The sequence below is a fragment of the Poecilia latipinna genome, unplaced genomic scaffold (assembly GCF_001443285.1).
Source record: "Poecilia latipinna isolate Pla-1442-1.1 unplaced genomic scaffold, P_latipinna-1.0 Scaffold1028, whole genome shotgun sequence".
Classification (NCBI taxonomy): domain Eukaryota; kingdom Metazoa; phylum Chordata; class Actinopteri; order Cyprinodontiformes; family Poeciliidae; genus Poecilia; species Poecilia latipinna.
Window position 1 is genome coordinate 182,481 of NW_015113644.1, and position 25,157 is coordinate 207,637.

General features: G+C 39.2%; 1 long non-coding RNA gene across 2 annotated transcripts in view; it reads left to right on the forward strand.

Annotated features, from left to right (window-relative positions):
* LOC106958909 (uncharacterized) overlaps positions 1-25,157 on the forward strand; it is a 58,799-nt gene that overhangs the window by 28,588 nt on the left and 5,054 nt on the right. The window contains exons 3-4 of one of the 2 annotated variants that reach the window (XR_001427246.1): positions 5,201-5,279; positions 20,763-20,873. This is a non-coding gene — a long non-coding RNA (uncharacterized LOC106958909). The remainder of the gene's footprint in view (positions 1-5,200; positions 5,280-20,762; positions 20,874-25,157) is intronic. The other variant, XR_001427245.1, reaches the window with a different exon arrangement.

Genomic DNA, 25,157 nt, shown 5'->3' on the forward strand with positions numbered 1-25,157 from the left:
AGGGTTTAAACTCCGCTGATGAACGTGCGCGGGCGTGCCTGCTACAGATTGCACACGTGTGTGTGCGTGTGCATGTGCGCGTGTGTGTGTGTGTGTGTGTGTGTGTGTGTGTGTGTGTGTGTGTGTGTGTGTGTGTGTGTGTGCTTTTGGAACGTGAGAAGGGACATGTCATAGTGGAGGGAGCAGAAATGCACGTGGAGGGTTCTCTTAGTAAGCACTGAGAAGTATTCACATTCACATGGTGGATTTTTGAATGATTTTGATTTAAGATGGAAAAGCTGTTCTCTGATGCAAGAAATTCAGCAGAGAGTCACACGTTTGTGCTACATTTCTGAGTAATGAGAGCACAGGAGGGATTTTACCCATAGCTCCATGGCTGCATTACCTGCTCAGTTCACATCCACAAGAAATGCAGCTATTAGACATTAACATTATTAATATTGCAGCTATTAAACGGTCTAACATTTGAGTGTTGCCTTGCTTCATTTAACCGTGAGTAAGTGCACAATAAATGGACTGGAAAAAAAATGGGTGACAGCGTTTAATTCCTAAGTATCTCAGCGTATCAAGCTAACCACCTTTTAGTCCCTCGCAAAAGCATTTATACCTCTGGTTTTCTTTATTTTTAATCTTTTGTCACCTTATGACCACAGATTTTAATATATTGTTTGGGAAATGTAATTGTAGAACAACGTAGTATGGTACATAATTGTGGAATTTACGGAAAATGATATTTTTTGTGAATAAAAAATGAAAAGTGATATGCACATGTATTGTGTTGCCTAAGTTAATATTAGAAGCACATTTTTCTATAATTACTTGCAGGTCTTCTGGAGTATGTTTGTAGTTTTGCACATCTAAGGATTGCAGTGTAGTTCAAGCTCAGTCATTATATGTTGAGTGCCTGAAAGCAAATATTGCACACTCTAATTTGGAATTGAGCCAAACTTTAACGAAGCCATTCCAACATTTGAACCTGCTGTGGTCTACATTGCAGCTCTGATTGGATGTTTAGGCTCACAAATCTGTCACCCTAAATCAGATTTTTTTCCCAGAATTGCCCTGCGTTAAGTGCCAACAGCACACAAAGAATGATTTTCTTTGCTGAATTAAAGCATTCCCACAGCATGATGCAGTCACTGCCATGTTTAATCTTTACAGTTTTCTGTGGAGAGCCCAGAGGTTTAACTTTGGTTTTACTTGTCACAGTTACCCATTTGCCAATACATGACATAGATTTAAACAGGAATTCCCATAGTTTTCTTTCAACTGTGTTGTTTCATGGTCACTCTTCCATAAAGGTCATATTTGTAAAGTGTACAAATGGAAATAATAATTCCTGAAAGAAACCCTCAGAGGTTTTCACAAAACAAATGAATTTACGTTGAGATTACATTAAACTTTTGAAGGAAATTGGTTGCGTTTGTTTTTATTTAGGATATTGCAGTCAAGGCGGATGTATACATGTTTATACATTTTTATTTCTAGTAAAAAATTAAATCAAGATGTGTTATTTTGACATGATTTCACATTTATGCGCAACCTTTAATTTGACTCAAATTAAACTCAAATAAAATGCATTCAAGTTTGAGTAAAGTAGACTGTACTCTCATGATGGTTTGAGAAGGGTTAGGTTAGAGTTTGGGGTTGGCAGGAAGTTGAAAGACACTTGTGGCCTAGCAATGGGGATCCTCCTGCAATGACTTAGTCCCATTGTTTCCTCCTTTGGCTGAAGCAGCTCCTACCCAAGTGTGATCAGGGTGTAGCAGAGCTGATATACAATATCACAGCAAATACACACAGATGTCATGGCTGGTGGAAGTAAAGGCAAATGGAAAAGTACAGCGCGGTTCCAGCTGACGCTAAAGCCAAAAACGAGGATGGGTAAACAGCACACTTAAACATTTCTGCACCCGTTTCATTTTCACTCTGATTCCTTTGCTTCTTTTAAATGCAGCGATTTATCTCAACCCAAATCTTTCTGCTTTTCTCATTTTAGCGAGCCCATTTAGATATTAACCGACTCAGTGCTGAAGAGACCCGGCTGTAGTTCTGCATATTCGCTGGCATGTTTGGAGGGTTAGCCTTAGAAATGTCACTTTGTTTAACATCAAATATTTTTACTGCCTGTAAATGTACATATGTGGTGCCTTATACTCAATATGTACGTGCGTGTTCATGCACTCGTCAGCTTTTGTCTCCAGCCAGTGGTGGTCCAAACAACCTACTTTTGTCTGACAACGGCATCAAGACACGGAGGTGCACATATGCAGAAAGCTATTTGGAAAGGCCTCCTCGTAGCTGTCAGCTTTTATTATGCACCGAGGTGTCATGTTTGTTAGGAAGCTGAGTGCAGATGGCAGAGTGGAAGAAATGGATCACTAATTTTAACAATGATTAATGAACAGAGATGGAAAATGAATTACATCGGACTATTGGAGGCAAGGAATATTTTCTCTGAAAATGTTAACTTCGGCTGCCAGGCAGCCGGCCGTGTTGTGGGAGTAGATTGAGGAGGGGGAAGGAATGTGTGTGTGCGTGTGTGTGCGTGTGTGTGTGTGTGTGTGAGCACTAAGGTGCAATTTTTCCCTCGCATCTTTTGTAGAATCAACACTTCACTGCTCTTGCCTATTACTTTAGCTCTCGCCTGCTTAAACACTGCTTGCTTTATACACATTTACCCCCCACCCCTCGCCTCCTGTGTGTACTGCTCTACCAGTTAAGGTACACACTCTTTAATAAGGTAAACACAGGAAAGGTTAGACTGTCTTAAAATGTTAGCTATTTTCATTACTCTGCAGTGAGCTTTATATCAGATCAGAGATGTAAAAGATTCAATCAAGTGTTAGGAGCTTTTTCTGCGTTTCCCCCAGTAGAACAATAACGGATCTAGCAGTGCACATCTGCTTCTGGAAAGTGCTTGGCAAGCTCTTCTTTTGACTGCATTTAGAATTTTTGATCATGACTACATCAATGAGGCAGATTTTGGGGGGAAACATGTGTGTCCCTTCACAATGTTTTACCCACTCGTAGATGCACCATTTGACTGTATGTAACATTGCATCAGCATGTTGTTCATTTTGTCACATTGCTATTGTAATATTGTAGAAGAAAGAAAAAAGGCAGACATGGCATTCCTCGTTGCCTGTGATATGAGCAGATTTCCTTCTTCTTCTTCTACTTTCCTTGTATTAGACCCCCAACACAGCCATTCCCACCCCTGCCACCCTGCCTGTGGTTGTGTCTGTGTCGATTGTCTGGTGGGCGGTTGGTGCAACATGGTTTAATAGGTAGATGCAAACTATTTTGAATTTAATTAACCTTCTGATGGGAAAAACATAAAAGGGAGAGAAGGGGAGCAACTCCTGGCAGCGTTGCGTGTTTGTGTGCTTGTGTTTCCGTGTGTGCAAACAGGAGACGGAGAGAAATAAGAGAGTAAGAGTGCGACAGAGGATCTCAGGTTACAACAGCATATGCTAAGCACTCAGAAAACATACACAATGCCTTTGGTGAACAAGGTAGTCAGTATGCCCCTGGGAGCCAATTTAGATTGTGACTTAAGGCAACATCTCGGCTTTGTGTGTGAGCAGGGTGTGTGTTCACTGTGTATGAGTGTGAGTTTTACCTCTTGACGCTCCATTGAAAAAGTAGTGGTGGGTAAATCTGGGTGGCCCTCCTGCAGACCCTCCACATCTGTGTCCCCCCACCCTGTCCAGCCCCCTCACCCCCGCCATCACCCCGCTCTTCTAGGACTGAGCCAGCCTGTATATGCCTGGCTGCCTCTTCTCATTCAAAGATCCATGAGATTTGGTTGAGCCTCTTTTTGGAGGTCCAAATTTAGCAACATCTCCATATTAATGGATCACAGACAGAGACTTAAATACAACAAAAAAAGAGGCCCTAAAAAACACGGGCATTTTGCTAACGGTGTGACTGACAGATGATCTTCTGAGGAAAGAAACAGCACAAGTTCATTCTGAAAATTATGCAGAACCAAGCCTGTGCACATTCTCATCTTGGAAAACTTGAACAGGTTTATGCAAACCTCTGAAATGTCATAAAAAATGAAATGTAAATAGGGAGCAGTTTAGTAAGCTGCAAAGAAATTGATATTTTGATTTCTTACACATGAAACAAAGTGAAAGCACCTTATTTTAGATTTCTCAACTTAGTAAAGCTTAAAAACACACCAAGCTAGAATTGTGAAAATAGTCATTTCACAATTCATTGAAAATAACTGGTGCTTAATTTGACTCAATAATGTTTGCAACAAAGAAAATGAAAGATATGGCTTACATTTGTATTGAATATAATGAATGTGATAGCTGATGTTTGGACCGTTGTCTACATGGATAACCACAGTGTTTGCTAGCAGGCATATTTAGGCATATTTAGCAAAAAAAAAAGGACCTAAAAAGCCAGCCTTCCCGCCTATTTTCATATCGTCTTGCTGGATCTCTGGGTTGTTCCTCACATGGACACTGCATTAATTTTAAAACCAGTTCCCAGTGAAACTGCTATAGATTGCCCAGAACATTGTGGCACATCCAGCACTGCATGCCAGCAGCTGTTATTGATTGCCTTGGCCTGGCCTTGCAGACAAAGCCTTGTCACTTTGTTGTCACTCACTTCCCTACAATGTGAGCTCCAGGCTTCTAAAACGTTGTACTCCTCCTCAGCCTATAGGGTGTGCTCGGAAACCTGCCATCCTGACACACAATGCAGTCTGAGGAAACATTGTTTTCATTTTTGGCACCATGGCGCTTGAACCAGGTGTACCAAATACTTTCAGACCAGAAGGCACTCCTTCATGCTGGTTTTGAGAAGATCTCAAGGACTGTCTCCTACGAACATCCAACATCTAAAATGTGCCTTACACATATTTATTATGCTTTTCTCTTTTTCAGATGTATAAAAGGCCAAATTATAGATAATAAGATTTGAAGGTATTTAAAAAAAAAGCTTCACCACTGGTTTACACAAGTATTTATTGTTGATACATGTGCAGAATGATTGTAAAAGTTGAAATGATTTCACAATAAGTTTGACTAACGAGTCGAGCTGTGAGGCGGGTTTGCAGGGAAGAGACTCAGAATACAATTTTTAATGGGTATTTTTCTTCTGTCATCAGTGTTGCAAACTTGTCAAGCTTCAAATGCAGGTGACGCTGAATTTCCTGGTATGTGTGCTGTGTTTACAGGCTCTTGTCGTCCCACCTTCTGTGAAACTGTCTGCGTTCTTCCTGACATCCGGCATCCGCTGGAGAGGCAGCCGTGCAGGTACGATCACACCCATTGATCAAGGGGAACGGGAGGATATTAAAGGTGTCTGTCACACTCACAGACCCGTGCACTTATGTTTTTTATTCCAAACTTTATCTGGGAAAATTAACTATGGGCTTCATAACCAGTGCCATACTTCTCACTTACACTAGTAATTATAAATTCCTGGATCTTCCTATCACTGTTTTGGTCTGTCAGTGGCTCACTTTGGAGTGTGTAAAAGTTACACACACTCCGCCTAAACTTTCACAACCAGAAGAATATTTTGATGTGTCAATTTTTGTGGAAGCAAAATAGAAGCTAATTTGTGCTAGCTGTTTGTCTAAGAATTTATTCTCAAATAAAACTTTGGATGTAAATGTGATCTTTTTCCCCAATGTGATCAGAAATATCCCTACAGCGCCAAAGTCTGGTTCAATATTCCAAGTGATTATGATTTCCTTGGGAACTTTACTTAAACTGAGTTATAACTGATTCATAACTTGTTTTATCTTCTGAAACCAACATTTCTAAGTAGCAGTTTGAAATGAATCAAATGAAACTTCTTTAGCGGATTCCAAATAGAAACATGTTATGTTTTTTTTTTTTTTTTTTTTTTTTTAACCCTGATTTCAAAATCTAAAATGGCTGCCACTCATATAAGAGCTATTGAAAGTAGAATTTCTGGTTTTATTTTTACCTTTATTGATTGGAATGCCAATAAAACACACATAGTACTGTGTAACTTTGTAAAATGCAAATATGTTACTATCATTAATTAATGCATAGAAATAAATTGTTACAATGTTAACCTGTACCCAGTAACACTTCTACCAAATAAATCAATCCAAACATGCTGTATAATATAGTGGATATTCAATCTACTATGATCTATATGCAATGTTTACACTTGACTATACAGTGTGCATGTATTATATGCTTATTGCATATTCACATAATGGGGAAAAAGGTTAACCTAAATTACAAATGCCATTCTCTACCACAACAAGATCCAATTCCAACACTAGATGAAGAAAAACACAGTAGAACCTAAAGACAAAAACATGGCCGTATCACACAAACCGCATAGAAACCAGCAACACTACATTCCCTCAATTTACAGTTTACATAGGTTTGGTGAAAAAAATTGATTTTTGCTAACACCTCTAGATTCTATTGGCCCTGATGCTTTGATTGACATGTCAGCCAAATTAGCCAATGGGCTCCTGAGAGATGATAACATCCATAGCCCTGAATGCACCGAGGTGTAGTTTTTCTTTGCAGTATTTTGTATTGCATTTTACTGCAGAAATTGCCCCTGGTAGAATGATTTTGTATGGTAGGGTAAAAGGATAACACAAACAAAAAATAAATAAATAAATAAATAAAAACTGATACATTTCAAATTGTGCTAAAATAGCTCGAATGGAAAGTTTGTCTGGGCTTTTGTTGACCAATCCCTCTCTGAAACTTCTGTGCTTCACATTTATTGATACATTTTGATGTAGAGAAATATTCTGATCCTGTACTGTGTTATGGTAGATGTTTTGGATTGTAACTACAGGCTTTCAAAGGGACATTCACATCACAAAGTACATTTAGGCAGAAATGTTATTGGGGTTTTTTCATGCTCTGATGCATGCCAAATTAATTTACTCTCACTCAGTAACATTAATTCTGATTTTTAGACCTCTAGAGTATTCTCTGGAGAAGTCTTTAGTTCTTGAGATATATGTGAAATTCCTTTTCCGAGCAGGTCTTCCAAAAAGCAGCCTAGTAGCAGGTTACTGGAAACAACAGCAAGTAAAATCAACTGGTTTTCAAAATTTTGTGTGGAATGCGGTTAAGTTGGTGTGACATCATTCACAGATCAGATTAATGAACACCAACATAAGCCTTCTCATCCCCACAATGTTGTAATACACACACTAACACATCGGACAAGCCTGCACAACCGTTAACACGTGTGGCATCGCTCCCCTTAACACACGCTAAAACCACATGCGCCCACATGGTCTGTCAGAAAGCCACATCTCTGTCATTCCCACGCAGTGTACCTCCATGAGACAATTAGCGTGCAGAGGTGACACGGCAAACAGGTGCAAAGCATTATTGGTGGAGGTGGAGGAGCGCGTCCACCCCATCCCTCACCGTGATGGATACTTCCAGATCCGCACGTGTGTGTCCGTGATGGCAGGTTGGATGACAAGTCAGGGGACGTCTCCGCTTTGTGAAGTTAAATAGCTTCATCCAACCTGGTTGTTTGTAATCAGCAGGCAATCATCATCATCATCCTCATCATCGTCATTGCTGTCATTCACACACCATAGAAATTACACTCACTTTCTTTTCTTACACTCTTTAGGACTTCATTCTTGTTTGCATTTCTGTTATCCTTTATTCCTCTCTGCAATGATGTTATTAATCACTCGGCTTCTCACTTTGGTGTTTTCTTTTTTTTGTTTTAAAATGAATCTCTGTAAATAGAGTTTAGGTGTCTGAGGGAATGTAGCTAGGTGTTAGGCTGGCATTCACATCTGATAAAACGAACTGTTCTTTTCAAAAGACATATTATTTTTTGTTCTGTAAAATGTAATTCATGTTATTTTATAAATTTTAAATTACCTTTATAACAACCATCATGACATTAAGTTTGCATTGCAGATGCGTTACTAACGTGAAAAACTCCTATCCCACACAGATATCTGAAATCCATATTCTTAATCACTCATTAAACATTAAAATATGCAGAAATATTGCTACATGTCTTGATCTAAAGTGTGCCTTGGCACTTGTTTGTTGCATAGGAGTTGGTTCTGCCTGCTGTAGTTTTATTAATCAAATATAGCATGGGTGAGTCATGGCGTTTTGGCTTGTGTCATATTGGAGGTATGTGCCACAGATTTATCTCATATTGGAAGCAGAGCTAACACATGCTACCCTTGACGTATTCTCACACCATTTCTCACACAAAGCACTGACACACAAACTTGCAGACGCTCACACTCTTGGAGGACTTTTATAGAGGGAGGTGCGTAAACAGGCGCTCCAGTCCTTGAAGACTCATTAAAAGACAGGCTGCCTTTTTAAAAAAATACTTTTTTCTCTGCATCCTTAATATAGTTTCTGCATTTTCAAATAAATTAGATATTTTGAGCAATTTTTCTGATCTTATTATTCTTTTACTGAACATTAAAATGTGAAACATTTAAATTAGCCATAGGACAGTTTTCAGTTTTTCCATTTGGTAATGCTCCCTCATCCAGATTCTGTCAGTTATGGTTTGCCCAGATCAGAAGTGGTCTCAGGCGTCTTTGACTAAAAAAAAGTTGGGTTACACTTCAAACCAGATATTTACATATGCTCCATATAAACACACAGAACCAATTTGCCCCCATATGTAACAATGGATTTGACTAAGCTTTTGTAGTTTCAGTCAGTTATAATTACTAAAATTATTTATCTTCACTAAATGTCAAAAATTATGATTAATAATTTTTGTATGTTAATGTATGTTGACTTTCTTTGAGAAGTTAACATACATTCCTTTATTATTTGTTGAAATTGTTGTTTAAATTGTATGAGTTGGACAGTTGGTTGGAATTTTGACCCAGGTCCTCCATCTGGTTTATACTAGGCTACTTTGTTAACACATACCTTTTTGGCTCTGCCCTCCATTTCTCGATGGAATGTAATGACTATTCCAAAACATGGTAATTGTTATCTAAGCCATCTTTTGGGTAATTCTGTGGTCTACATCTGGTCACTGAAAGACCCCATGGTTCTTCCTTGCTGATGTCTTAAATGTTACTTCAATAATTTCACATAATGTCTCCTTATGCTGCCATCTACTTTGTGAAGTCCATCAGTTCTGTGAAGTGCAAAATGGTTCTTCCTTTTCTATACTTACATTGGGATTATGATCTCAGGCTTGCAAACTTTTCCCCTTTTGTATATAATGCTTTTTGTCCTTCTAACCAAAGAGTCATTTTACCAAGAATGGTAATCTTATAATCTGACTTTTTTTCTATTAATTTGGATAAATGGTTTCTTCCTGGGACCAGCGACCTCTCACCCAATGATCAGCCCCTTCATGGTTAAGTGGGTACAGACATTCATGTCTTGGACACAGAACCTGTCTCTTCCTGAACAATTTGATACCTGAGCATTTCCAGAAACTTCACCCAACGATGAAGCGAACTTGTTGAGGTCTACAATTCTCTTCCAAATATCTTACCTGATTTCTTGAGCTCCTTTGATTTTTCCATGGTGTCACAGAAGGAAGTGGTGTGTGTGAGGTGTTGTCCTAAACTACACCAGTTAGTTCAAGATCAACATCAGAAGCTTCCAAAATGCATGACAACATCATTTGAACTTTCTTGAAATTTTTAAAAGGCTAATAATCTTGGTTTATTTCTAAACTCTGCATTTTTCAGAAAATAAGATGTTTTTTTCTCTGTTAGAATTTAGCAAATAGAAATATTTTGGGAATCCTAACTGACCTAAAACATGATCGGTTTATTCCTGTTACACAGTGTGTCAATATCTGTAGTCTTATTTGATAGTAAATGATATTTATATTTCTCTTACAAAGTTGGAAAGTTCAGTCCATTCAAAACAATTTGTGTGTGTGTATATAAATCTTCTCACATTAGGAAAATATTATTTTTATGGGAAACAAAAAAATTATATAAATATCCAGCTTTGAATTGACCAACTTTAAAAGTATTTTGAAATCAAATGAAAATAGCATCAGTCAAGAGTTAAAACTGAAAATGAACTGAATCAAACTATTGCTATTTCAAATTTCTGTATAAACTAAATTACAAAGTAAAACAAAATGCATGGTTATTATGAAGGAGATAGGTCTGTTTTTATTAGTTCTTTGGGTTAAATTAGTCACTTCTGTGTTCTCTTTAAGCCGTCGGTATATTAAGACATGTTTGGCATAAGAAAACCCTCCCGTTCTCGCTCAGTTTCTCTTTTTATCTCTTCCTCCCTCTCTGACAGCCTTCATTTGCTGGAGGAGTGGCAGACTTGGTGGGAGTTAATGATTATAATTATTTAGCCTTTTTTTTGTTACATTGCGGGATAATTATTTAAGAGGTTTGTGTATTCATTGTTGTAATCAGTAAAGAGAGATTACAGAAAATCCGCATGCCAACAGATGGCACTTGGCTGTTGTTGTTGCTTCATATTAAACCCAGTACAGCACACTTGGTAGCAGGCAGGCAGGAGCGAGGGGACATTCACAAAGGGGCCAAATTATAAAACAATTTGTTCTTCATCATAAATCCATTTATCATATCACTTCATTGTAGAGGAAATGAAAGGGAGGCAACAGTAGTTAGCATTGTGCTGTGTTTGTGTTCGCTTCCAGACCAGCTAACACGGCCATCTTCACAAAGTGGTGGTGGTCCGGAGAAGTCTTTGGATTTGCTGGGCGAAACAACACAACAAACAGTATTTGACCAGAGAGGCCCCCAACCCGATGGCTTTGTGTACTGTATCAGTGCATGGCCATCGGTTTTCACACGTAACCCCATTCATGGCTGAGGCTGTAGCTTGGCAGCGTCTACCATGACGCACTCCTCCATCAGCCATCCCCGTCTCCTCTCCCCGCATGCGGAACGTTCTTCGCCTTCAAAAACCTTCACTTTTTAAAACACTGTTAACACATTTTCTACAGGCAAACAAATGGATAAAAAAAAAAAAAAAGTTAAGTGAGGGCACTTACGATGCGGGGTCGGGGACCACAAGGAACTGCTGGCCTACATTCCAGACTAATTGTATAATTGGAAAAGCTCTCCAAATGAGCAAGCGAGCCACCCCTCGACCGCCCCACCCCCTCGTCATCCCTTTTTACACACATACATCCGCACACACATGCTCTTCAAAGCAAATCACAAAAGAGCATTTTAGGCATAATAATTAATTTCAAAAAGCGTTTATTATTAATCCCACACACCAGCATCCTGGCAGGAGCAGCTAGGCCAGGCTGGTTAACAACCCCCACACGCCCCACCCCACCAGCGCTCTCATGTGTGCACAAACATGAACACACAGGGCAGTCAGGTGTCTGATGACTACGTTTATCCATTAACACATTCCTTTCTCTTAAAAGACATCATCCACCAAAAATATTCCACTTGAGAATAGAAATAAATGTAAGGATAACTGATACACAACTTTAAAGTTCAAGCATTGTTCAAAAATAATGGAAGTTATCATATTCACAGAAGTGGGTTTACAGAAGGATTCAACTCTTTTCAAATGTATTGTTGCATTTATTGTTTTCTATTGAGCTTTTTTGCAATTTCTCATGTTGCAGCCACAAATCTTTTATGTATGTTATCAGGATTTTATGTGATGAACACCCGCAAAAATCAGTGCATAAATGTAAACCAAAAGAAAAATGACACTTTTTTCATAAAAGTCCTAACTGGCACTTTGCCTGTTTTTCCCGTCTAAGCTGAATAATTAATATTTCTTGAAATGCAATTGTAGTTACAAGAGACTTATTAATCCATTTTAAATATTATTATCTTAGTTGTTTTGTTTATTTATTTTGGATATTTAAAATATTTCCTGTTCCAGTCTTAAATGTTCTTTTGAAATTAGCACATTTTTTTTTATCTTTGAGGGGATGTACTTGCATTAATATGCCATTAATGGTCTCAAAATGACAATAATCATCCCCCCAAAATTTTATTGACAAGCCTAGTGAGGACAGCGAATCGTATCAAACTTTTACAATTTTTAAAATGCATATCAGGGATAATGTACATTAAACATTAACCACAAGAGGAGAGATGCATTGTAGTTCTAAGTACTAGTTTTCACTTGTCATCTCCAACTGATAATTATAGCTGAAAGTAATCCTCCAAAAGATTCATCTTCCAGCAGAACACTGATCCTAAATTTATAGCCAGAGCAACAATGGAACATTTTAAGGCAATGTATCCCCATGTGTTAGAATGGCCTAATCAAATCCCACACCTCAATCCAACTAAAAATCTGTGACAAGATTTTTAGTCTGATCTGAGTTTGATCTTGTAAAAAAAAAACAAAAGGGAAAAAAAGGTGGGGGTTGCAGTTCTAACATGTCATCTCTCAGGTAAACTGTTTATTTTCATTGCAGAGGGTTCTCAGTTACTAATTTTTTATCTCTGACAGGCTTCACTTGGGCAAAAGAAGAAATCTGAACGTTTTTGCCGGCTGAATATTATGCCTCTTGACATGTTCCATAAATTAAGTTGTGAAACTTTTTTTTTTGTCGTAAAATAAGCAATTTAATGACCAGTAAGGAATGATCTACTTGTGTGCTGTGTTAGCACTCATATTTTACTGTTACTACTGGAGCTCATGGTCAAATTGAATTTCCTGATTTATGGCCCTTGCCATGTACCGTTCATTTCCATGGCTACTGAGGGACTTATGGGGGGCTGGAGAGGGATACAGGGGGGCAGAGGAGGGTTTTTGGGGTAAAGGTGATTTCTGAAGTTGACGGCGGCGTCCAAAGGGATTGCGGGGTGCTGTTAAAACGAAGCCGTTAATTAATACTATTGATTGGCAAAAAAATAAAAGCAAATGTGATTTGCATATAGGGATCAATGCATTAACGGATTCCCCATCCCCACCCCCACCCCACACACATACACACACACTTCATCAGAAATCTGATTTCCGGAGTTTTCAAAGTGAGAGAGAGGGAGTTCAGACTAATGTGGATCGATTGGGCCCCGCTCTCAGACAAGAATGTAAAGCATTTTAGAAACCATTGGAGGGTGAAACATGTTAGCACAAAAGAAATACTTTCAACTTGGACCGCTTTATTTCAAAAATGAAGACAGTTAGCCCTTTTTCACATTTCACACAAAACCGGCCCCAGACCACACATTCAGTTTACATATAGCATAACACGGCAATATTTCTGCTCAACTTATGCTGAACAGTGTTCTTCACAACACTGTGAAGAAAATGTCAATGAGAACAGCAAGGCCATGACAATCAAAAACAAAAGAGGCGTTAAAAAAGCAATATGTTTTTTTTTGCTGTTTTTTTTACCCCTCCTTTCTTGCTTGCTCTGTCAAGAGCAGCTTATTATAGCGTATTGATTTATAAAGCTTTAAATGTGATCCTCCATGTCCAAGTCAAGGGCAGGGAGTGCAAGAGACAGACTGAGACGAGGTAAGGAAAGGGGTGGTGGGTGGGGGGGGGAGCCAAGCAGGGGAAGAAGGGATTGGAAGACAAAGACAAAAGGGAAAAGATGTTCTAAAATGAATAGAGTTAGAATAGGGAGTCCGCGGTGTGGGGGGAAGAGGCAGCAAGGCATTTTCAGAAACGCTCTAGAACACAAAAGGGTAATTGTTTTAGCCCAGATGTTGTTTCGCACAACAAGCAGGATACAATGTTCCTACTGAGCTGATGAGCCCAATCAGTGAAATGATTAAAAATTGATTTTGTCCCTGTAATTACAGTATGTAAACTACTTAGCCGGGATTGCAAAGGAAGTGATTTTCTAATTACGTATATACTCTGGTGTCTAATGATTGGTTTTTTGAAGTAATGAAGAGAGGGTCCTAACGACTCCACTGTGTTCTGTTGTTGAAGGGAGAAGGCAAGAGAACGGGTGGATGAGTGCGTGCGCGTGGGTATGTGTGAGTGTGCATATGTGTGTTTGTGTGTGTGTGTGTGTGTGTGTGTGTGTGAGGGGGGTTCTGTCGGCAGAACATCGTTAGGGCAAGACAGCAGGCTTGCATACAAAAGGGGGATGAAAATTGAATTTTTGCCAGCCAGTGCTCGCACGATAACACGGGGGCCCTGTGTTGGTTTGCACAGGATCTGGAAGCTAAATGGAGACTGTGACTTCTCATGGGGGTCGCTAGGCCCTGACCATCCCTGGCAATCTGGACCCTGCAATTAAAACCTCTCGGGGGTGAGGGATTTAGGACATCACACTAGCAGTGGAACAGTGGAACAGTTGTACAGAGATCAGGTCTACTGTAGCGAGGCCCTTCTCAACTGCATATATGTTTTATCTACAAGCCTAACTGTTACAGCTGAATATTCAGGATTCAAACCTAAAGTCAGAGTTATTTTGCAATTTTTAGAGATCAGCTATTGTTAGTAATGATTCTGGTCACAAAACTCCATATTAAACTGCTTTTCTGTTTAGGATTATAAGATTTTTTTTAAATATAATTATGCATTTTAAGATCTGCTTTAGCTTTTTCAGGCCACAGGTGATGTAATCCTTTTTCTGGTTTTTACCCAACATAATTATCCTGGAAGGCTCTCTTTATTCAGTGATCTGTATGTTTTTTTGTTTTTTCAGTAAATTTAGTTTCTAATAACTATAATAAAAATACATTTTATTTTTAGTGCTTTTTTTAAGTACTCAAAGATGCTCATTGAAGCAGGCAAAAATCTTTATATTTGGATAAAATTTTATCCACTCCTCTAATATATTATACATATTAGAGGAATATTGGCTTGATAATTGATAATCAATCTAATAATCTGAATCCCCATTTGTAAAAACAAACAGTGAGTAAAAGCCACAAACTGAACAGAGGTTTCAGCACAGTAGACAGACTGTACTACTTTTTGGAAAATGGGACCGTCCAGCTATATGATGACCATCCACTAATGCTGTTACTCAGTTGTAATGGAAAACTACCCAAACTGAGCATAGTGAAGGCAGGTCCAGGCACCAGCGGGTGCCAGTGGAAAAGGGCCATCAACTGATAATCAAGGTTTGCCAGCATCACAACAAGTGAGGATGGGAATGTAGAAGTGATATATAGTTGTAGACATTCAAGACTTGGCACCACAATCTGTAACATTTTCTTGTTTCTTTATGTCCAAAGCAAAACCTGTACAAGTCATCATGTACAGGCTTTAGAAATCTGAATTTTAGTTCAGATTTCTAAACTAAAACTTAATGTTAGGTGTCAAGTTTTAGATGTAGAGGTTAAAGTTTAAAAGCAAATCATTTCTGAAGAATTAAGAGTGGTTGGGACCCAAGACGAACACCTGCAGCCGGATACTTCTCAAACAAACACGTAAGGCAGAGGCAGTTTGGCCTGTTAGAACGCAGTGCACTGATTCCTCCTGTGACCTATCAGTCAATAATTAACTGACAGCACGCTCATACCATTGTTATTATAATTTACTTTATCTTACCATTGATGTGTTTAAGTTGTAGTGTAATGTATTACACATTTAAAAATGTGTAATTATATTTTAAAATAACCTGCGTCATAAACAAGCAGTGGATCTTTTATCTGTGTTTGTTTTGTACAGTAATATATGATCAACGTCTGTGGGAGTTTTGGTGAATAGAATGCAATAATTCATGGATTTATATTACACGAGGCATTTATTAGCTCTTATTGAACCTAAAATAAAAGAGTGGCAGTCTTGAGAAATAACATTTCCTTCATATCACTTGGAAATCCTTTTGTCGACTCAGCAGGTTGTAAAGCATCTTAAGATAACGCCTCCAGGGCGGACTTCCTCTCTTCTGACTCCTTAAAGTAGCTCCAGTTCAGCAGCTTTGGGAAATACTGCAGGTCATTTCAGGAAGATGTCCAACAAAAGTCCAAAAATCAAGATATGAGGAAATGTAAAGTTCTTTTTGTACAGTGTCTAATTTTCAACAGTTTCATCTGAAGAGGTTGCTCATTGTAACAGCTAAGATACTCTCTAACCTTTCCTTGTTTCTTCTCCGTTACATTCTTTTCCCATCAACTGCATCTTGACAAACCATGGAAGCTGTCATGAATTAAAATTGACCAATAGGTCAGGTAAAAAACAACATTATTGCAGGCACTGGGTTGTCAAGGAGTCACTCCATCAAACAGAATCTGGAGATAAACTCACATAAATCATCTCACACATAGTGACTGCCACAGAAATGGCTGCTGTGTCCTCATTGTCTGCGCTCTTAACATATCTAACAAAGACAAAATATTTTCTTGGCCTTATCTTATGTTCAGTATTGAATATTTAATTATAACTTTATTCATTATTTAAAACAATTTTTTTAGAGAAATTAGAAGATGTGAGTTGAGCCTTTGATTATGAGGATGAGAAGATCTGTGGGTTTTAGCTCTTTGGGAACATTAATAAATGACAGAAATCTAGATTAAGAAAGCCGGAATGCGACTAGAAAGAAAAATGACAAAGCTTTGAAATGCTGCCAGTATCACCAACTGCACTCCTCTGACACAGCTGATTGTAAGAGAAGCCGATAGCATAGCCAACTTAGGCCTTTAATAATTCATTTAGCTGGGCTATGATCTATCATTTTGTACCTTTTGACATGCAATATTGAAATTTAATATTGCATCAATACAAATGATGTACTGCTAGTCGTTGAAAGTGGAGAAAGGATGTGGATTGCACAAAGATCTCTGCCAATGTTTTCCTGCTCTGTTCTTCGTCCCGTTCTCTCTTTGCCTTTTCCACAATTTTATTGTACTATAGCGGAAAAAAAGGCATAAGAGAAACATCTGTCTCCCCCCAAACTCCCGCTTTACTCTCAGCTTTGATATGTGTGCTTGAAAAAATGACAACTTAAAAAGTTCAGGGAGAAAGTCTCTTGTTCAAGTCAAGAGAAGCTTGGGGAAGCGAAGGAGGGTACGCTGGGGGTGTAAGTGAGTAGCAGAGGGAACATGACAGCGGTGGCTGAGGGAGACGTCATGCGCTGTTAAAAGCTTTGACATGATTCTTAAGTGCGGTGGAATCCCAAGGGCAATACTCAGGCTATGAAAAGCAGCGGGAACGGAAAGCCTCTGTTGCAGTGTCAGTCTCGTCTCACCCCCAGACTGCTTCGTTTGAGCTGTCGGTTCAGTAAGATACGGATGCACTGATAGGCAACGCTGGCTGCTGTCAGTCTGAAGTGGATGACACCAGTGGTGTGTTGATGCTTTGTCTCCACGTGTTTCCTCAGCCCAAAATGCTGCTGCCTTTTATGTGTCTTGCAGTACAAGGCAACTTGGGCGAGTCACTTTTTTTTCTCTCTTTTTATTTTTTGCTTCTGTCTGTTGTTTTAAGTGTCTGCTTACAAGCCGGCTGATGGAACCACACTGACTACGGGATGTGAGCCAACAGGGCTGTCCATGATCCGATGAGTTTGGCCCTGCAGTTCAGTGTGTTTAGAAAATCTGAATTTCTGGAACTGGAAATAAATTTTGTATTTCCCATAGTGGTCTCCTTTCCTAAACCACCAGGGTTAGATTTTTTTAAAAGGTCTCCACCTATTCTCCTTAACTAGTTGTTGCTTATTCAATAAAGTTTGGTAGAAATTTACTGTAGCGTACTGAAAAAAAAGCATATCCTGTGTAATTATTGTCATACTAAACTTGTTTGTGAAAAACAAATCATATTGAGAGTCCTGTAGATCTGTGCAATCCCCTTCAAACAGGTAGCCTGGTGCTTTTTGAAGCTTTGGCATATTCTTTAGAATAAGGAATTTCTAGGCACCACAATGACCCAAACAAACAAATGAGATCTCTCATAAGAGTCACTTTAAAAAACCCAAGTTGTTCAAAGTGCTGCAAATGATTAATTAATTGTTCCAGATAATACAACAAATGATTTAAATATATTTAGGAGAGTTAAGGTGAAATATCTTAGTTATTTTGATCGACCTCTCTTAAGAACTCCCATTAGTGAAGTTGCTGGTTCCACAGTTCTGCTACATTTTATGCAACAGATCAGAGCTGTCTGACTAACTCTGTGTTCAACACTGTGACTTTGGCTGAATCAGTGACATCTTGAAGGTTTTTACAAACCAGCATCATCCTGTCACAAACCCACGGGTGTGTATGACTGTCACTGACGCTGCATATTCTTCCGCGCATTAGCATTTTTACTATAACTACGTCATGTAAGCAAATGTTGTAAGAGAAGAACAAATAATTTTAGGACTGTTACTAATGGCTGCTGTCACCATGCAAGGACCCACTCATGGAAAAAAGGCTCCTCAGTGGAAATCGCTTCAAAACAAGAAGTATTTGCATCTCTACGACAGAGCTCTTTACTACAAAAAACAGAAGAAAAAAAATCCAAGGAATTGTGGACAACAGCTCACTGTTGTTCGTTCTTGTATAGCTTCCAAGAACCTTGACCTTTCGCTGTGCCCTTACACCGCTCTGAACATGGAGGAAGTCTGCCATGCTTGTAGGTGTCTGGGTATGCCAACAGTGGGAAAGAAAGGCACAGTGAGGGAGAGAATTAGGTGCAGTTGGGAGGTGCCTTGGGTCGCCATGGGTCATGGTGTGCCTCCCTGGTCACAGCCTTATGTCAAGGCTTTATTACTCCACCTGCCAATGTCCTGACCTGCTGTATGAAGCACTGTCTTCTCTCACACTTTCCAGGAAAAAGGTGCCTAGTGAAAACCAGACAAATTACGTTAACATAACATTAAGAGTATTGTCTGACTAACAAACCCCAAAACCACGGAGAAAAAGATTATTACAGTAGAAGCATTTTAACTTTTTTTGCATTAAGATCAGTGATGTGATGACAGAGGCTGGAGGAACTACATTAAGCGAGATGTTTGATGCACTACCTGAGGTAAACCATGGAATGATCTGCATAATGATGTGAAATATTTTTACTACTGGATTCAATATAAGGAGCTCTATATCTAACTGATTATATTATGTAAAGTCAATGATATTGCTTGCAGTTGATTTTTTCTATACATGAGTGCGATCTGTGAAAAATTCTATAGAATGGTTGTCAGGATATATAATTTATTCTCTTCCTGCCCATCTTAAATTTGAAGAGGGTTTTTTTGTTTTTTTTTTTACTGATAATGCACTAAAATTAGTGGAATAATTAATTTATTGAAAATAGGAAAGTGAATTGAATAAATCTTCAATAAAATGTGTAATTTTGGAGAAAGTTGTCGGAGGAAAGTAACGAGTTTGAAGGTAATGAGAGTAGATTTGGAAAACACATTAAAACACTAGAAACCAGCCAGACACAAATGAGTGCAACCAAAACACACCACGACTGCAGCACTATGTCTAATGACTGTTTCTGTTTTCCATTAATCTTTTGATTCACTTAATCTAAATGACATTTTACCCCCAAAACAATAAACATCTGTTTATTCATATTCCAGATATCCAGGTTTGCCATTTTTCTGTATGTCAGAAAAAATATCCAGACTTAAAACAATTAAAAGTAATGCATATAGGTATAAAGTGCACATGCAAGCATGACAATTATATATAATATGAAGCCCTTATTATTTATGTTTTTAAAGATGAAACTTTGAATAATCTAATATCACCCAATAAAAAGCACTTTCTATGTTTAAAGCCCTTTGGTGTTTGAATAAATTCAAATACACATATAGATCTAATTCATCACTGATTTTGAAGCTTTAACACAATTTTTTTAATCATATCTGGTCAATTAACTTCCTGTAATTTACCAAATACAGGAAGTTAAATCAGCTGGTATGAAATAATCTCCCAGTGGAACTAGAACTTTGTCATCAGTATTAAGAAATTATTGACATTAATCAAGCTCCTATTTCTCATTCAAAAGTTACTTGTAAGTTAGTTTGTCTTATTTCAAGTGTACAAAGATATTTGCACTAGAAACTAGACCAAAAATACTTGGCAAGATTTTGTGTTTTTACAGTGTGAAGAACCATAATTCCCATTGTGCTCTTCTATGCCTCCATGGAAATCTTTTTGCTTTTATGAGAATAAAAGAAAATTCCCTCTTTATCTTAATTTGAGACAGGTTTCAATCAAATGTTATAAAGCTTGGATAGGTTCCTTTTTCTCTATATGTCTTTGGTCTTTCTGGATCTTTAGTTCTTTCTTTAACCGTTTACTCAAAAGCTTTTTTTTTTTTTTTTTTTTTAATCTTGCTTTTTTTGCCCCGTGCCTCAGGGGTGCATTTGGCAGGTCAGCCCCTCAGCGGGTGAGGAGTTGTGGGTTTGGTGACCTTTGTCTGTCATTGTTTTGCTCCTCACACCTCACCCAGGGAGTAGGAGAAGAAGCTTAGTGTATCCACCTGCCACGGACCTTAGCATCGTAGCTCTACATATTGTCGCGGGGCGGGGGTGTTTTCGGCGTGCCAAGAGGAACTGAGACGGTCCCGAATGAATCGGTGCAGGCAGTGAGCAACCGAGTTGGTCCAAATGACACACAAAGAGTCGAACTGAAGAGGTAATATCAGAGTGTGCTGGGATCTTTAGCTAAATTGGTTGAGCAGAATCAAAAACGAGTAGCTAACAAAAGCAAAAGGGACTCCAGATTCCAAATGTGATTTGTGTTCACGCACGCGGCTCTGCGAGATGAATCAAACACACCTTGAGTGAGCGAGGGGATGGAGATGAAATGAAACAACCAAACGCTTGCCTCCGCCGGGGCCTGATTGAGTTCAGGTGGCTGGAAAGTGTCTCACCCAGGGCTAGTTGTCAGTGAAGGATCTGCTGTCTTCTTATCTCTCTCTGTGCTGCAGGGCTAACCGGTGAGCATCGGGCGCGCCGCCTTTGACGGATGCTCATGCGCCTCCTGTGTTGTCGGGGGACAGGCCGCTGACACTCTTCATCTTTCACCGGCAAAGTCTGAGGTAGAAATGAAGATTGATGCCAAAAAGTGGCGTGGCAACCCGTTGGCCTCTCTCACCATACATAATCATTTGCGCGTCCATGACACACGGATGTATAAGCGCACGCGTGGACGGCGATACGAGGCGCCTCGCGTGTTCACACAGGAGACTGCTTCCTCTCTGTTATTAGAGACATGTGATCTGATTGCATTTGATCTCCAAATAAACAGGGAATCAGTCCATCTCCTTGGTGAAGATGGCAGATGTGATGGACGAGCGCATTAGCATCGAGGACAACATTAGATTTGCTCAAAATTATTGATCTTTTGTTTGTGAGCCAAGGCAACAATAAATAACAGTGCATGGAAGATGTGACTCATTATCACCATGCCAAAAGCCTGACAGACCTCTGTCAAAGCTCCCTCTCTCTCTCTCTCTCCCCTCTCACCCCTCCTTCTCGTCCTCCTTCCTTTCATCTCCATCACTACAAACCAGTTTAATCTGTTTTTAATCCTCACTTCCATTCTGTCACTGGTGGCTTTAATGCGAGGCCTCACTGTCACTATCTGATTCCCTTAAAAATTTTTAATCCTCACTGATAACCCTGTGTTATTACATGTTGCTCACACACACACACACACACACACACACACACATGCACACATGAGAGGCAGGACACTCACACTCACACACACACACATACCCACGCGCACACACACACACACATGCACACACATAAATATGTACACACAGCAGCGTTTAGTGGCTCTCTTAGTGTTTTATTCCTTTTTACCTTCTTAGTGAAGAAAAAATCCTTTTATCACACAATGGGTAATTTATATCCATTACCAGCGTTTTCAATCCTTTTCAGCACGGCTGTCACTGCCTTTGGCACACTCGTGATTAATGTGATCTAATAATAGTCTGCCATTATATTTCCTTTAGTAAAACATGTACCAACATCCTATTCAGCTCCACAAAATTCATTGCCCCTTAAAACATTTTCCCCTTTTCGTTTGAAAGGCAAGATTGCTTTTTTTCTCTCTCTCTCTCTCCTCGTTCTTGTTTCCTCCTTCTAGGTGATTATTTGTTGGGGCAGGGTGGTGGGGGGGGGTGAGGTGGTGGTGGGTTAGTAATGGCACTTGCATGTTTTCAGACACTTAGGAGAATGATGAGATTCATGATCCAAAGTGGTTTGTGTGGATGCAAATATGTGTGTGGGTGTGTGTCTGCAGGTCAGAATTGGGTGTGTGCCTCTCACACTCGTAGCTCCTGTATGGGTCATGAGTGCCACACTGTTGAAGATCCCAACACCTTCAGGCCAGAAGTACATTTTACTTTTAGTAAAGAATTTTGCCAAGAATCCCTCCCCATGGCCAGATTTTGATGTGTCTTTTTATAAGGTGGTCCTAATTCCTAAAAGCATTGGAATGTCTTTTTTTTTCTTCATATGAGTAATGGTTTACAGAAAAAGTTAATGTTTGATCAGTGGTTTTAGATTTTAATCTTGAGATTACCAAATTAAATCCAAACTGTGAGACCTTATGGCTCTGAAGAACTGACAGTTTTCTGACGTTGTATTTTTAGCTCAGTCTTGAAACCTAAGTGAAGCATGTTTTAAAAACGACCTGGTACCACATAACCATTATGGTGGAAAACATTTAGGAACGTGGAAAGCCAAGCCAAGTCTCACTGAGCTGTGGAAAATAAAACACTTACCTGAAGCTAACATGCTAACAGCAAGTGGAAAGCGCCTTGCCAGAATGTTGCCAATTAAAGAAGAAATATCTGACTGCTCTCGCACCCCTACAAGCTTTAATTAAATAGGTTAATATCTCAGTCTTTGATTCAAACAGCATTCTTCAGAGCAGCTTAACCTTTTAAGATGAGCTGACTGTTGCTTTTAGAATGACAACTGGAGATGTTGCATTCAGCTAAGATTCAGACAGTGGAATTCACCTTCATTTTGGGTATTGTCAGGGCAAACCCACAGAAAAACAAAATAATAAATTTATAAAACATTTTTAATTGACTTTTTTTTGTCAACATAAAGCTACTCCAATGCCAGAGAATAGAATCAAACTTATTTTACTCCAAATCTACCTAACATGTTTTGAAGAGAATTTTCATTTCATAAAATTAATTTTAATAACAATACCTAGTTTTAATTTCTGTCCACTATGGGCCTCATCTGAATATCTTGAAGGCTGTGATGTTTTAATGGACTTCACCAAACATCACCCTGGTTTTGAATGAGCTATATCTGAAAAATCCAAAATGAAAGCAATTTGTAGCATGCTAAGCAATTTCCAGCTCAGTCACTTTAAAATTATTTTGGGAAAAATTATTGAAGCATTTGTATTCTTTTTATTATTTGCCACTTCTACATTTCCTAATTAGCTTACTGTCTTAAAACAGTTAATGTGTTGAAGATTTGTGGATGATGTTTTTTGCTTTCAGAAATGTTTAAATATAAGGAAAAAAGTCTTTAATAGTACACTTTCTATTTAATTTTGAATGTACGGCATTTATTATTCTCCTATCTGGATAAGTAGGAAAATAAGCGTAAGAAAAACAAAACACGCTTCATTCTTTGTGCTACTAAATGATCTGAGGAGAAAATGAGAGACTGAGTTTTATCACAGGGATTAAATGTTAGAGTTGAACATAATCAACACTACAAGTGTTAGCTTTAACAGTCTTGGCATAGCTGTATTGGTTTTTGAATTACTGACTGTGAAACCAATCAGATTTTTAGACCATGAACACTTTCTGAAAACAGGTGACAATTTTTTCAACCGTTGCTCCCTATTGCATTTTTGCTCATATTTCTGTAGCCATTGGATTTTTTTTTTAAATATTGTGTTTGCAGCTGACATTTAAAACATACTGCCTAACGAACAAATTTATCACAACTATTTGTGTTTAATGGGATGAATATCAAGCCAAACATGTCAGGAAACTTAAGTCTGGAAAAGTATGTAATTATGGAAAAAAAAAAAAAAAAGTGTCAAAACTCTGCAGTTTAAATCAGAGATAGTCTGGAGTGGACGCATTAGCAGGTGAACATTTAGCTGAGGTTTCTTTTTGTTTTTATTAAACTCTAAATCCCCTTTTTTGTTTTCACATTCTTCCTCCCTTCTTTTTGGAAAAGCACCCAAAGCAGAGGGAAGACGCTGTCTCCCTAGAAAGCCCGTCGGATTATGCGTGCGTGTGTGAGTGTGTGTGTTTGTCGCTTGGGAGGTGGTCCAGCAGTGGGGTCTGTTCCGTCCCAGCCGGACAGCCTGAGCCAGTCTGCCACTCATGGGGGCACGCTGTAGATGGGGCGGCGCCAGCACAGACACCCGCTCACACACATGCTCACCCAAATTCACTTCCCTGACGGTACAAGTAATACCTGGATTTCACACACATACATAAACACACACGCACGCACGCACGCACGCACGCACGCACGCACGCACGCACACACACACACACACACACAGTCCTGGCTCTGGCTCACATGAAGGGTTAACCCTTACTGGGTTCTCAGACTTGTATCCAGGATGAACAGGTGGTCCCACAAAACATGGGCATTCATTTCCTCATGACTTATCCCTGTCTGTGTGTGCGTGCATGTGTGTGTCTGTGTGTGAGGACAGAAGGGTAAATGTGTGTGGAGGACAAATGTGTGTAAGGATGGGGTAGCTTTTGTAAACCTTTTGTGATTTTACTTTTCCTCTCGTGGCGAGCTGCTGCCTGAAAGAACATCACAAGTTTCACAGGGCGAGGCGGCGCTCAGATATGTGAATGTTTGCGTGTGTGCGTGTGTGTGTATATGTGTGTTCCTGACCCCGCAATCCAACTGCACCAAACACAGCTGTCAGCACTTCACATCGTCGCTTTCTCCCCTTCTATCTGCCCCCTTTTCCCACATTTTTCTTCATTTGAATCATCCCAACTCAGATCCTTCCTTTAAAGACAACTTCTACTGAGCGGCTTCTTGCTCTCCTTCACACATCATTCCCTCTACACACCCCCACTGCCTCAAGTGAGCTTTTCCCAGCAGAGAAAATCGAAGGTAAACCTCTTTTGAGGCAAAAAAAAAAAAAAAAAAACATTGTACTGCACTTTGGCTGTTTAATATATCACTCTCCAATAGAGGAGAAGATGGAGATGGAGAAGATGAAAAACACACTCACCTGACCGCTGTGATAACAGGTCCTGCTCACAGGATCATTTCACCACTGTTCCAGACTACGGGTGGGCATTTAGCACATTGTTTATTGTGAAGAATTTCTTATCATGGTGAGAATTTTGATT